Source organism: Manis pentadactyla, chromosome 1, assembly GCF_030020395.1.
Source record: "Manis pentadactyla isolate mManPen7 chromosome 1, mManPen7.hap1, whole genome shotgun sequence".
In the NCBI taxonomy this organism is placed as follows: domain Eukaryota; kingdom Metazoa; phylum Chordata; class Mammalia; order Pholidota; family Manidae; genus Manis; species Manis pentadactyla.
In genome coordinates, this window is record NC_080019.1 from 190,440,215 (window position 1) to 190,455,773 (window position 15,559).

The window sequence follows — 15,559 nt, forward strand, 5'->3', positions numbered from 1 at the left end:
AGGTTTCACATGATCAACACTGTGGTTACTACATTCACCCATATTACCGAGTCCCCACCACACCCCATCACAGTCACTGTCCATCAGCTTGGTAAGAAGCTAGAGTCACTACTTGTCTTCTCTGTGCTATACTGTCTTCCCCATGAACCCCCTACATTATGTGTGCTAATCATAATGCCCCTTAATCCCCTTCTCTCTCCCTCCCCACTCACCCTCTCCATGCCCTTCCCTTTGGTAACTGCTAGCCTCTTCTTGGAGTCTGTGAGTCTGCTGCTGTTTTGTTCCTTCAGTTTTGCTTTGTTGTCATACTCTACAGATGAGTGAAATCATTTGGTAGGTGTCTTTCTCTGCCTTGCTTATTTCACTGAGCATAATACCCTCTAGCTCCATCCATGTTGTTGCAAATGGTAACTCTCTACAATTTTTAAATGAACATGTGTTACAGATTTAGCTCATTCATTAATGAGGAAACCATTAAGATGTTATAGTCTGTTCAAACAAGAATTCAACACACACGCACACGAACACAATCAGAGATGCTAAAATGAATTTGCAAATAAAAGCAAAATTGGGTAATGCTCCCAGAGCAATAATCAACTGCCTCTCCTTCCGTTGGACACAACTCATTTGAATTTTACAGACAAGAATCAATCGCATTTCAGTCAGTTTTCTACAATTTATGGAGTTGGGAAGTCACTGAAGGGCAGTGAAAGGCAGAGACAGCACTGTGGGAGCGCTGGATGGGACATCAGTCATCTTATTGCCCATTTCAAAGTCTTTTTACAATTTGGCTTGACTGTCTAAATTTTGATGTCAACCTCCTCTAAATACTTGATTTGGGAATAACCGTCTTTATTCTGTGATGTTTCTGACTGCCTAGCTTACTGAAGAGTTTCTATTTTCTTATTTAATTTTAAATAAGACATAAGTGGAGCAAGTATACCCATGTCAGGAAGGTAAGTCTTTGGGAAGCCAGATCACACCCTTATGAGCGACCACCAGCAAATCCCAGTTGGTAGCAAAATGCTTGCAAAGAGATAGAGAGAGACAGCCTTAGCTAAAGAAACCATTTTCTTTTCTGACAGCAGAAGTTTTCAAAGCAATATTTAAACAAAAATGTAACTCTCTTACAGGAAATCTTTACAGCTTTTTCCAGTCCATTTACTCCCAACTCATGTCCTTGCTCCCTGTTGAAGTAGGCCTCAAATGTTCCCATGTGGGGGCATTACCTATGGTTTAGACTTGCATATCTAGGTGTCTCCTCCTTTACAAAGTGCAGACATTCCTGGATTGCCATTGCAATGTCATCAGCTGTGTTACTTGCCTAATGTTCTCCAGGGACAAGTGGCTGAGGACTGAGGTCTGAGGTTACAGGATAAGGATGCTGGAAGGGCAGTCAAGTATCCCACTGAGGAAGGGAGCATCAGACAGCCAACAGCATTATCTGACGAGTGGGTGGCTGGGGGTGAAGGACAGCTCACAGAGAGAAAACAGGGACCCAAAAAGACATAGGAAGGTGCTAAGAGCAGAGTTCATCTCAGCTTCTGTTCCCTGATTAATGATTACCAGCGTGATCCAGTTCACTATTTCCAATGCCAAAGACAAAGAGAAAAGGTTTGGGGCTGGACTGACCTGTGTTGTTTGTTAGACACAAGATGTTAGCTCTCTGGCCCATCGACCCTATGTAGAACAGCCGACACTTGCCGCCTGCCAACTCTGGCTCTTTCCAACAGGCTGCAGGCATCAAAAAATTAGGCTTTTATAATGAAATCAGCCCTCTAATCCAGAAGACTTATGATAGGGATCACTACCAGATTAATTTGCTACCAAATAAAGATTCAGATGCCAAGATAAACAAGAGAGAACCGCCAGCTGGTAGGGTTTGAAGAAAAACATGCAGACCTTTCATTTTCCTTTTGTTCTGATATTTTCAATTGAATTAGAATGGTTCGTCTTTTCTCAGCTGGTATGCACTAAATTTTTAATGATTTAAATTTGCTCATTAAATTTCTACTATGGGTTGTTTCTCTGAATAGCCAGCCTCCTGTTGCTTGCCCTGATGCCCAATTTTCAAGGCAGCCTCCCAGGGGGTCCTTGGCCTGGGTTATACCCTTCTTCCACTGGGCAGGAAATGAGGGTCTCCAAGGTTGGTTATGTAATTTGAGGGACCCAGCATAAAATAAAACTATGGGCACCTTGTTCAAAGTGTTGTAAGACTTTCAAGACAGCAACAGCTCAGAATTAAACCAAGGGTAAGGCCCTTCTGATCACAGCGCTTGGGTGACCCCACAGGTCACAAGTGGGGAGTTACTGGTGGTCTCAGTGAGGGGACAAGCGAACCCGTTCTCACTCATGATTTAGTAACTGGTCATGTCAGAGACAGTGGGCTCTGGGGTGTAGCGGCTGCCTAGTTGTCTGGTATCTGGTCCCGGGATGATTAGGGTGAGGTGATAGTGGCCTGTCAGATGAGAGCCCAAGAAAGGAGGTGTTGGGGTGTGGACTCTGGACTGGTTGATTTGCATATGGGAGGTATACTTGTAAGTGAATCATTTACTGTCTCCAAGAGTCACCCAGTCCTGTGAGGGACAATCCCTCCAGGTTTGCAAGGCCCTTGCTGTAAAAGCATCAGAATACAGAGACATACTAATACAGTGACTTGGAAGATCCAGGCTGACAAGAGACTCAAGATCTGCAGCCTGGCCTGAAGAGTCATCTCTCGGGAGAGGTGTCCACTCTTTTGTTAAGAGAAGACACCATCAAAAAAGGATAATGCGGAAGTGTGCGCAGTTTGTGAGCCAGCCCATTTGTCAGAGCCACAGCCACACATTGTGAAGGTGTGCACTGCTGAACAAACGGCATGGGAAACAGAGGCAGGTATGACCCCTAGAGAGGGTAAGTCATCGTGACTGTGTTTCCTGGTGATTAGGCAGAGATGATAAGCCACTTTTAAAAATTTCAAGTGCATATTACTTTTGATTTTCTCTTCTCACTTCATTAGTTTCCTAACACTGATAAGTAGGCCTAGTGTCAATGAAATGTCCTTGCATCGGCCCCTTACGCCAGCCCCTCTAAGACATAAATGAGAGCAGAGAGGATGGCACCTGCAGAACACTGCACAGGTGGGGGCTCGGGCCCCACACAAAGGGTCTCACTCCACTGGTGCCCCACCCCAGTCCCTTGCTCTTGGGTAACTATTCCTGGAGCTGAACCTTCAAGGGCTCTTTTATCCCTGCTGGGAAACTGGGAGTCCTGGGGGCTGAGGTCTTAAGGCACCAAGATGTCTGGGCTCAGAGGGGAGACGTGTGTTCTAAGAAGGGATGCTAGGGACTAGCTCTGAGAAGCAGAAGGAGAAGGGGAGAGGGGCAGGTGTGGCGGACAGATTGACCAAACAGCCAGCTCACGTGTACAGCAGCAGGAGACCCAGAAAGTGAGGACCAGCCTTTGTAACCCAGGGACCCTCAAGGAGTGTCTGCATCAGCTGGACTGAGGATCTCTCTTCCTTAATGGGCAGGAGAATGTCAGAGTGGGGGCCATGGAGGTGAACTGTTTTCAGCCCTTGGGGCATGTCAGGCTGTCAGGATCTCACTTCGCCCTCACATAACCCAGCGGCAACTTCCTAAAGCCTGACTGCAAATGTATTCCATCTCTTTTATTTTCTTATATGACTGAAAATGGGCTCACCCTTCAAGGGCCATCTTGTCTGACAGTCCACTCTCACCCCCTTGAGATTCTCTCTTCCTCAAACTGTCCAGGAGCTGGGAGGGTTCATGTGATCCCACAGGCCAGGTTTAATCAGATTCCGCTCACAGAGCAGGGCCTGCACTGGTGCTCACAGCCACATGGCCCGGGCTGATCCCTGGCCGTCCAACCTGCAGGACTGCTGAGCAGCGGCTGCCCTCAGTCTCTGCCCTTCTTCAAGCGTGGGTGATGACATTAGGCGCTCAGCCCAGCTAACGGGATGCCATGATTTGACTCTATGTGGTCTCAGCTGCTAGTGCTTGGCTCACTGGGATAATAGGTCTCCCTGTCCCCTGAAGGGTGTGCCCCCAACTGCTACCAGGGATCCCAGGCCCTCAGAACCCAACAGTCTGGTTAGACACCTTTCCCCTGAAAGTGGAGCTGGCCCCCTGCTAGCCCACAGGCTGCTACCACCCCTTGAGCTCTTTTATCAAAGTTGCTCTGCTCACTTTAGAAAAGGCAAGGTGACACTCCAGGATCAATCTTGCTAGAACTGAGAAAGAAAGAAAGAAAGAAAAAGAACATTTACTCTTCCGCAGGGCATTCATTGGCTTTTGTCTGAATGGTGCTATCGTTTTCCTCCTCTGCTTTCCTCTAGCACAAAAACCCTTAACTAGAACTTCAGCACCAAAGTCAAAGTCACTTTGTTCTGCATACACACCGTAACATCTCAGCTGCCTGTCCTCTGATATTTAAAACCACTTAAAAAAAATCTTTGAAAACATTTATTTATTTTGTACTGAAATATAGTTGATATACCATATTATGTTGTTTTCAAGTATACACCAGCGACTCGACAGCTGATTAAATGCTCTCCCCAACTAGTGTAGCTGCTGCCAACATAGAAATATGTTACACAATTATTGACTTTGTTCCACACTGTACTTTCATCCCTGTGACTAATTTATATATGATTGAGATTTGTGTCTCTTTATTCCTTCACCTATTTCCACTCTTAAGTGGAGATAAGGTCTTTATTTCCAAACTTTTACTTAATAATTACAGTTTTATGATAGGCTGGTAGAAAGAACGTGTTTCACTCCACATTTTTAGATTCAATCTGCAATTAGTTCTCAGACAAAAGCCTGTGATGGTTTTCATTAGGGGTAGCAAACTATAGCCTGTGGGCCAAATATCCAGCCAGATTCTTGTTTCGTGTGACTCACCAGTGGCTATAAAAGTCTTATTGTAACACAGCCATGCTTATTCATTTACGTGTTTTCTATGGCTGCTTTCTTGTGACAAAAGCAGAGTTGAGTAGTTGCAACAAAGAACATATTGTCTGCAAAGACTGAAATATTTATTACCTGGTCGTTTATAGAAAATATTTGCTAACCCTTAGTCTAGATGGTGAGAAGTTCATTTTCTGGCTCCAACACTTACTATGGAGTGACACTGAGCTAGTAAGTTTACCTCTCTGCACCACAGTTGCCACATCTGTAAACTGGGCATAATCATAGCAAGTTCAAGGATGCATGAGAAAAACCAATCAATGCTTGGCAAGCGCTCAGTAGTAGGAGGTACTCCATTTAGTAGCTTTTGGCATATGGGTAATGTGGCATTGGGAATCTTAAGGTTGACTCTGGATAAACATCTTGACCCTCTCAGTTATCGTAGACGTCCTGATTACATCATCTCTGCACAGAAAGAATCTGTGTCCTGAGGTTTTTCCTGTCCAGCTCACGTCTACATTCATCTTCCATGTGCAGATGGTAAAACAATGCCTTCAACCTTGAGCAAAATAATGTGTTTCTGAGAGTCTGAGTTGATCGCCAGTACCTGCTTTGGTGATGTCATGAAGTGTGGCACGTGGGACAAGAAGAGTAATATTGGAAGAAGCCACGGAGCTCTTGAGACACAGAGAGCAATTAAAATGCAATTTTCAGATGAGCTCAAATTCAATCTGTCTCCCACTCCTTATCACAGGCTAGATGAAATCATTCTTAATTGAGGGGGTCCAGTTCTTATAAATACAAGGGCTGTATCTTTGGAGAATCATATACCTTACCTAATTTTAAGCCCTCTTTTATGCTTCCTGTGTTACCATCCTTCTAAAGTAAATAATAGAACATTGCTGTTTATAAAATCTTTTCTTTGGAACATCAAAGAATTGACAAGAAATAATTGAAGTTCCTTAATGCTCTTGCCAGGTAACTGCAGTACTAGAAGAACAGGGCATCTTAGCTCTCTCCTTACCCCTGCCCTTTGGCAAGGCAGATGCCTCTCATGGCTCACAGGGAGGCAGTGCAGTGTTGTGGTCACGCTGATGGGGAAACGGGATCTGAGCCACGGTGTGGGCGTTGTCAGTAGCCCTAGACTATTGAGTCAACCTCTCGAGGACTTATATTCCTGTGATGGTTTATTTTATGTGTCAACACAGAGGGCATATTTGGATGAGATTAATTTAAATTGATGAACTTTGGTTGAAACAGATTGCCCTCCATAATGTGGGTGGGCCTCATCCTATCAGTTGAAGGCCTGACTAGAACAAAAAAGACCAGCTCTTTTGAGCAAAAGAAAATTTCTATAGAAGGCTGCTTTTGGACTTCATCGGCAGGATTGGCTCCCCTGGGTTTCCCTGCTACAGTGTTGGACTTGTTGGCCTCTGTAATAGTGTGAGGCAATTTCTTATAATAAATTACTCTTTCTTTCTTCTTTTCCTTTTTCTTTCTTTCTTTTCTTCCTTCCTTCCTTTCTTTTTCTTTCTTTCTTTCTTTCTCTCTCACTCTCTTTCTCTCTTTCTCTCTCTCTCTCTTTCTTTCTTTCTTTGGAAATCCCTGACTAATGCAACTGGATTGATAAAATAAAACTTTAATAAAGTCCCTCTTAACTCTAAAATAAAAAGCTACTGTGGACTTTCCAGTTGAGTCCTTGCCCATCATGTATAAATATGCCTTGCCGCAGGTAATCACTTCACCTTGCTTCCTTGCCCAGGCAAAAGGCCTTCTCATCACTGGAGTGATTGAGAACATCCGCACTGGAGCCAGACTTCACAGGTTCAAATCTCAACTCTGCCAAGTGGTAGCTTTGGGATCATGGGAAAACTACTTCACTACTTTAGGCCTCAGTTTCCTCATCTTAAAATAGAGATAATAAAAATACCTACCTCACAGGATTGTTGTGAGAATTAATGAGTTAGTACAAGTCAAATGCCACCCAGTAGGGACTTATCCCAGGTAGGAAAGACCTGGTTATACTGCAATGATGAATACCTCACTTTTTCTCAGAATTTGTTGGTTGGAAATACTTAAGTAGTGAATGAGACCTTAAGGGAGGCAGGAAAAAAGTCAAATATGTGCCTGGTGGTAGAAAAATGAAATACTTGGAGGGCAGAATTAATAATGTCCACAGTTATTATCATTAATATTATACATTTATATGTATTCATGTACCTTCATACTTAATTAATACTGTGTATTATGTGACCAGCTTCACTTTGCTTCCTTGCTCAAGTCAAAGGATTTCTTTCAACATTGGTTTGATGATTTCTACAGGAAACATTTTCGCCATCTGGCTTAGCAAAGATAACACGGTTCAGCTCCTCCCACATTTACAGCCCTGAACTATGAGATCATCAGTATCCAAGCAGACAGACACAGTTTAACATCTTGGGCTGATATCAAGGAGCTTTAATATGGAAGCAGTTACACTCTTGGTGGTGGCAGGGAATAGTTAAAATGCAAATATACCTTTATTTATTAGCTCTGGGAAGTCTTATCTCTTACAGTTCACTCTGAACTTTTTGATCAATGCCTTTCAAACCTCCCCTGCTAATTTTGGCTCCTCAGAAATAATTCCACCAGGGCAGGAAACTGGCAGTCTAATAAGTTTCACTGGCCTTCAGATCATTTTATTTCTTAACTTGTAATTTTCCATTGCTCTCTGTTCCCCACTGACTTTCTCCTGCCCATTGCTTTACACACAGAGTGCACAACATTGATCTTGAGGCATGATATACATCCCATCAAAGGTTGATCCATTAGGTGCACTTCTCCCAGGAAAGTGTGGGCCATGTCTGTCAATTTTTAAATGTTATATACAGATACACTAAGGTATTAAAAGCAACTTTTTAGGATCCATACCCAGAGAAAATGCTTCTCAAGAACATTAAAATGGATTTTCTTTATTTTCAGCATCCCCCTTAAGAGTTTAAGTATATGTTAGATTGTTTCCAGACAGCTGTGTCTGGGGAGGGCTCTCCCTGTGCACCAGGTGAAACCTCAACCTGGGGGTGGTTCTTGACTCTGAACAAGAAAGCGTTCTCGAGCAGGTCAGAGGAATATAGGTAAGAAGGAATTCATTAAAGTAAGAACGGCAGGGAATGACAGCTGCCTCTCAGGCAGCAGAGAACAGGAAAGTGCGGAGGGAAAGAGGGAAAGTTCTCAGCCTAGGGCAGATTCCCTTGCCAAGGGTCGCCTGGCATCCTGTGTCTGCTTGGAGCTGCTCACTCTGGGGACTAGCCCCAACCACCCCAGGATTTGGTGGAGCTGCAGAGTATGGGATGGAGTGAGATTATGTTCTGAGAACTTCCCGAAGAAAGGAGATTTTCAGGCAGGCTACTGAGAGCAGATCGCACAGCTGCAGTCCTGTCTGGGTCACCCAGGCGACGGGAACTTGCTGGCCCAGATCTGAGTTCTCAGCAGCCCCTCCCTACTTAACAGGAGTAAAGCGGAGACAGAGTGAAGACTTGGAAATAGAATGAAATAACAAAGAGACAAAATGCAAAACTTTGAGCAGTGAGAAAGTTTTATTTAAAAGTACGCACTTCACAGAAAGGCTGGGGATTCTGTCTTTCCAAGGCTTTCAAGGAGGGGCAAAAGGTGGAGGGGGTTGTTGGGTGCAGGCTTGAATTGTGGTCTCATGATGTCTCTCTCTAGTGAAGGACACTCTATCCTCATCCACAATCAGTTCACTAGATAATTCTGTAAGATAAACTTGACACAAGGGATTTATTGATCCTGTTATTCTCCAAGAGAGTGGTTCCTCTCAAGCAGTGGAAACATCTCAGTTAACACTGCTCACCTTGTCTTAAGATTGGGTGGGTTACTGTCTGATTACCAAAGATTATGTTAGGAATCTTACTTGTCAATTCTCCACTTTTTAAAATGGAATCTTAGCCTTAAGATGGGGTCCCTCTTGTTCTTACTATACTGTTTATATCTCAACATTTTTCATCATAGGCAAGAAAAGTTCATCATGATGCTTGTCCCATCTCCCTGCCCTACCTCAAGGTGAATACTTTTGTCTTCAGTAACTTTGCAGTTTTGAAATTTTCCTTTTGACTTTGCCAGGGTCTTATGATTATAGCTAGCTAAGGGAGAGAATATTGTGAGAAAATCATCTAACCATGCCCCCTGGGAAGCTCAAATTCTCTGAAGAGAGGAGCAAGGTAATCCAGTTATGCATTCAACCACTTTCATAGAATGCCTACTATTTGCCATGAAATTCTAAGCAACAGGCACAGGAGTGAACTAGCTGATCAAGATCTCTCAGTGAACAGTCTAATGGAGAACATGAATAGTCCCAGAGAAATTTGCTAAATAAATGATAAATTTCAGATAGTGATAGGTGTTATGAAGAAAAATGAGCAGGGTAAAGGATCAGGCAAAGAAAATTTGAAGGGCTATTTTGGATGAGGTGGTTTGGAAAGATGGGGTCCATTTTGTTCTTACTATACTGTTTATATCTCAACATTTTTCATCATAGGCAAGATGGACCCCATCTTTCCAAACCACCCCTGAAGAGGCAGTTCTTGAACAGAGGCCAGAATGAATTGGAGGCCTAAGCCATAGGAAGGAATGGAGAAAAAGGGACCCAGGCACAGGAAATAGTAACTACATAGTGAGTGGGAATTAACTTGGTGTGTTCATTGAAAAGCAAGGATATGAATACAGCTGGAGCAGGGAGGTGATTAAGGGACAGAGCTCATTAAGGTGGATGAGGATTAGGGTTTCAGGACTTTGAAGGCGAGAGTGAGGGTTTTGGATCTTATTTGAGATGAGAATCTTCTGAGTGTGAGGGAATGGGATTCAGCATATATTTTGGAGGAAAATGCAGCCTGATGTTTTGCTGGATTGAATCCTGGATGTAAAGAGAAAAATGACTCTTAAATTTTTGTTCTTTGCCCCTGGATAAATGCTGGTGTTACTAACTGAGAAGATGGGGAACTCTATCAGTGAGGGTTCATACAGGAAAAAAAGAAACCACTCTAGGTGTTTTAAGCAGAAAGACATTTAATATAGGAATTGAGTGCTTCCAAAACATTGGAAGAGCTGAAGAAACACAATTTAGAGGAGGTGCCCAGTTCTGCCACCACTGCCTGGTCCTGTGAATTTAGAACTTGTTGCTTCCATCCAGAGATGAAGAATCTACAGGAAGCTGCTGGTGATGGTCACAGCTGCCCCCAGCACTGAGAGGAATAATCACAATGAACTATTCAGAGGCTACTGCAAAAATTCATATCTGCCAAAGCTTGCACATCTAATGTAGATGCATGGGGAAGAAGAATATATTGTTTCCTCTCTACCTTCAAAATCTCTCACTTGTGTAATTTATTAGGAGAACACAGTTGCAACCAGAAACTGAAAGGCAGATGAGCCTGGCAGATAAAATTCTCAGCCTTTCAGCTGTTTGCCCAAACGCAGCACATTACACAGGAAAGAGGGAGAGAATAGGACCTTGTGAGCCAAGAGGGAGATAACAAAATACTTCTGGACTATTTGTCCTAAGTTTGCCAGTGAACACAAACACATCCAACTTGAAAGTGTCAAGTAGGCAATTGGATTTACAATTCTAGAATTCAGGGGAAAACTGGATCATGGGGCAATTGAGAAATGCTTCTAGGACTGAGGGCTGAAGTTGGGACCTGCAGTGAGCCCAAAGGAACAGCTTAAATGTTCCAGTCAGAACTGCAGAGTGCTTAGAGGTCAGGAAGAAGAGGAGATAGCAGCCAATGAAACAGAGAAGGTGGGAAAACAACCCAGAGTACAGTCCTCTGAAAGTCCTGGGAAACAGGAGAGAGTGTTTTTTGTGTCAAATACTGATCAGAGTTGTAAAGAGATGCGGTATGAGAATTCAACACTGGATTTGGTGAGATAGATTGTTTTTCCATTTTCTCTTTTGCCATGAGCATCCAGATTTACACTCTGGGGAAAAGGAGGGATGAGGAGGAGGTGTGGGTGGGATGGGGGCACCCCTCAGTAGTCAGCTGTGTAATCTGTGCCAGGTAGCTCCCTGTGATCTTAACTAGAGTAGTTTCCAAAATCTGGAATGGAATAGTTTGGAGAAAGAATGTGCAGTAAGAGAGAAAAGACTGACTTACACACAATTTGGAGTAATTGTGATGTAATGTGAAGAAAGCAGAGAAACAGAGTAGCATTTCGAGGTGATGTAGCGCAGACTCTGCTTTCAGAGAAATTACTAGATAGCTAAAATTAATACATAGCAAAAATTGAGAAGCAACTTCCAGTAAAATGTAAACAGGATCAATATTTTTATTTTATAAATTATTATCATAAATTCTGGAGCAAGTAAATAAAGAATGGACTGGAAAATCATGATGGGGCAGGTAGAGGAAATCTTTTGGAAACCTCTTTTCTGACAGACATTAAAGAGAATTAAGGACATGAGTTTGTGGAGAAGTGACAGGTGAGTATTTTTTAGGAAGACAGAAGCATGGCTTAATAATGACACAGAGCCAGGAATCAGCAAAGCATTTGTGAACATCAAATGCACTGGGATAGCTGGAGAAAAGGGACTAGAGCTGGGGGACCTGAGTGAGCCTCTGGGCTTTCATCCAGTGGGCAATAAGAATCCGTATGATGGGTACAGACACTAGGTTCTCAAAGGGGGTGTTATAAGGACTTATTTTGCCATTGTCAGCAATCCATGTACCATTTTCTCTAAAGCAGTGCTGTTGTCCTTTTCAGGCAAACTTTGGAAATCAAGGAAGTTCCTCTAGAATAGTGAAGATGCCCATGCCAAGACCTAAAGTACCCGCCCAGGATAAGTCCATTCAGTCCAGGCTGTGGCAATTCCCTCAGAACTCTTTTTATTGTTCTCATTTGTTTCCACATTCAGTGAACTTAACTGCAAAGCTGCCATCAATAAAAATTCCTATGGTACTTCATTGCATAAATATATTTCATGTGTGCTAGACATTTTCAAAAGCTTAATAATTCTGCATCTGATTTGCATCATCATCCTATTTAAACAAAGACAGTATTGGCCATACCACCTACCAAAACAGGTAAACAGGTTTTAAGAAATTGCAATAATTTTCAGAGCTATGTAGTGACAATCTATCTCTTCTGAGTCTGCCTTGTGCTGCTAATAAAACTGGGGCTTTGGGGTACGGAGACAGGCTGGGAAATGCTTCTAGGAGTGACAAGGTTGAAGTTGAGCCTTGTGACAAGATAAAGGAATGGCTCAAGTATTCCAGGTAGGACTTCATAGTGCCATTATAATGACCATGTTCTCTGGTGGACCTTTGCCAGTGTGGTACAGAATCTTTTGATTCCATTTCCTGTCATCCTGGGGACCCCCAAGAGGCTCATGTTCCTGATTCATCAGCCCATTTCATGGTATGTGGAAGCATTACTCTGAGTTAGAGAACAAGCAGTGACTTTGGAGAAAGGAAGGTCATATAGCATGTTGAAGAGCTCAATGAGAAGGTAGTTGATGCTCATCTTGTTTTCTGTAAAGCACACACATACTCTGTTTCATTGCAGCTCACTTTATTGCATTTTTTTTTACAAATTGAAGGTTTGTGGCAACCCTTCATCGAGCATGTCTGTTGGCACCATTTTTCCAAGAGTATTTGCTCATTTCATGTCTCTGTGTCACATTCTGGTAATTCTTGCAAAATTTCAAACTTTTTCATGATTATTATACTTGTTATGACGTCTGTGATCAGTGATCTTTGATGTTCCTATTGCAATTGTTTTGGGGTGGATGAACCATGCCCAGATAAGACAGTGAACTTAATTGACATATGTGGTGTGTGTTCTGACTGCTCCACTCACTGGTCATTCCCCTGTCTCTCTCCTTTTCCTCAGGCCTCCCTAGTCACTGAGATAGAGCAATATTGAAATTGGGCCGTTAATGACCTTACAATGGCCTCTAGGTGCTCCAGTGAGAGGAAGAGCGTCACATCTTTCACTTTAAATCAAAAGCTAGAAATGGCTTAGCTTAGTGAGGAAGGCAGGTCAAAGGCCAAGATAGGCCTCTTATGTCAAACAGTTAGGTTGTGAATGCAAAGGAAAAGAGCTCTTAAAGGCATTTTAAAGTGCTCTTTCAGTGACCACAAATGATAAAAGGCAAAACAGCCTTCTTGCTGATATGGAGAAAGTGTGAGTGGTCTGGGTGGGAGAGCAAACCAGCCACAACAGCCCTTAAGCCAGAGCCTCATCAAAGCAAGGCCCCAACTCCCTTCAATTCTGTGAAGGCTGAGAGACGTGAGGAGGCTGCAGAAGAGCTGGAAATGAGCAGAGGCTGGTTTATGAGGTTTAAGGAAAGACGCTGTCTCTGTAGTATAAAAGTGCAGGTGAAGCAGCAGGTGCTGATGGAGAAGCTGCAGCAAGTCACCCAGGAGATCCAGCTCAGGTCATTCGTGCAGGCGGCCATGCTAAATGGCAGATTTTTAATGTAGATGAAACAGCCTTCTATCAGAAGAGGATGCTATCTAGGACTTCCATGGCTAGAGAGGAGAAGTCAATGCCTGGCTTCAAAGCTTCAGAGGACCAGCTGACTCTTGGCTAATGGAGCTGATGACCTTAAGTGGAAGCCATTGCTCATCTATCATCCTGAAAGTCCTAGGGCCTTTAAGAATAATGCTAAATGTACCCAGGCTGTGCTCTAATGGTGGTACAAAAAAGTATGGATGACGCCACATCTATTCACATGGTTTACTGAATATTTTAAGCCCACCATTGAGATCTACTGCTCAGAAAAAAGATTCCTTTCAAAATATTACTGCTCACTGACAATGCACCCAAGAGGTGTGATGGCTATGTGCAAGATTAATGCTTATGCCTGCTAACACAACACCCTTCTGCAGCCCATGGATCAAGGAGTCATTTTGGCTTTCAAGCCTAATTATTTAAGAAATACATTTTGCAAGGCTATAGCTACCAGAGAGAAAGCTACCATAGATAGTGATTCCTCTGATGGCTCTGGACAAAATAGATTGGAAGGGATTCATCATTCCAGATGCCATTAAGGACATATCTGATTCGTGGGAAGAGGTCAAAATATGAAAATTAACGAGAGTTTGGAAGAAAGTGATTCCAGCCCTTCATGGATGACTTTGAGGGGTTCAAGACTTCAGGGGAGGAAGTAACTGCAGATGGTGGAAATAGCAAGAAAATTAGAATTAAAAGTGGAGCCTGAAGATGTAACTGCATTGCTGCAGTCTTATGATCGAATTTGAATGGCTGAGGAGTTGCTTCTAATGAATGAGCAAAGAAAGTGATTTCTTGAAACTGGTGAAGATGCTGTGCAGATTGTTGAAATGAAAACAGTGGATTTAGAATATTCCATAAACTTAGTTGCTAAAGCAGTGGCAGGGTTTGAGAGGATTGACTCCAATTTTGAAAGAAGTCCCACTGTGAGTAAAATGCTGTCACACAGCATGGCATGATACAGAGAAGCTGTTTGTGGAAGAAAGAATCCATTGATGTGGGAAACATCATTGTCTTCCTCTTAGGTTTATATAACATATATATATATATATATATATATATATATATATTTAAAGAAATTGCCACAGTCACCCCAGCCTTCAGCAGCCACCACCCTGAGCAGTCAGTAGCCATCAACGTTGAGGCAAGACTCTCTACCAGCCAAAAGAAAGCTCAGAACATGGTTAACATTTTTTAACAATAAAATATTTTTTAATCAAGGTATGTATATTTTTGTAGACATGCTATTGAACACTTAATAGAATACATTAGAGTGCAAACGTAACTTTTATATGCACTAGAAACCAAAAAATTCATGTGACTCACTTTATTGCAATATTCATTGCAGTGGTCTGGAACCTGACCCACAATATCTCTGAGGCCTGCCTGTGGCCCCACCCCCAGTGGGATTTTGTGTTGCAAAACATTCATAATTCTTTAAGCTTCTTAGAGGATGAGAGTTTTCTAGAAACTTAAATATGAAGGGGTAGTGGGGCTGGCAGTCCAGAGAAATGCAGATTCAGGCTCAGGGAAAGGAGACGAAGAACACTCCCCAGGGAAGAAAGATAACCCCATCCAGAAAATGACATATCTAATGATGTCATAGTGAAGTTGAGGGTCTTTAGGGCCAAGTGCGCTGCTGAACTTCTGTACACGTATTCCAAGTGAGCTCACACTGCTGCCTGCTCACTTCTAGGAGTGTTTCAATGTTGCAATTTTATTCCATGTCTAGCAATTTAGAAAATACAGAGTTTTGAGTTGGTTCTAGAAAATGAATCTACTAGTGGTTGTGGTGGGTTCTGTTGATTTAAAGCCGTTGATAATCTGTCTTGTTTCCCACTGGCTCTGTCTGTGGTTTAGGAGCAGGCAGGGAATCTGGGCTGGTGTCTGGTCAGTGAGATCTCCTCCAGCCTGGGGTTTTTAGCCCGGCGTGCAGGGCGTAGCCTCATTGTGCATGTGGGATGACCTTGGTCTCTCCTAAATACCCAACAGTCTTTGCACTCTCAACAAATATAAGTGCATGAAGGACAAATTTTTCATGGGCAGCTTTTCCAACTCTGAATTATACCATAGAAACACTTCTCAATGCCTTCTTATAATTACATCCTTGGTTGGCTCTGGTCTATTTTGAAGCAAAGTCA

General features: G+C 42.8%; 1 long non-coding RNA gene across 1 annotated transcript; it reads left to right on the top strand.

The window, feature by feature from the left end:
* Positions 1 to 10,503: 10,503 nt before the first annotated feature.
* On the top strand, positions 10,504 to 14,444 carry LOC118919387 (uncharacterized). Its single transcript, XR_008996535.1, has 3 exons — positions 10,504 to 10,704; positions 12,234 to 12,410; positions 12,795 to 14,444. It is a non-coding gene; the product is annotated as an uncharacterized LOC118919387 (long non-coding RNA).
* The last annotated feature ends 1,115 nt before the right edge of the window (positions 14,445 to 15,559 follow it).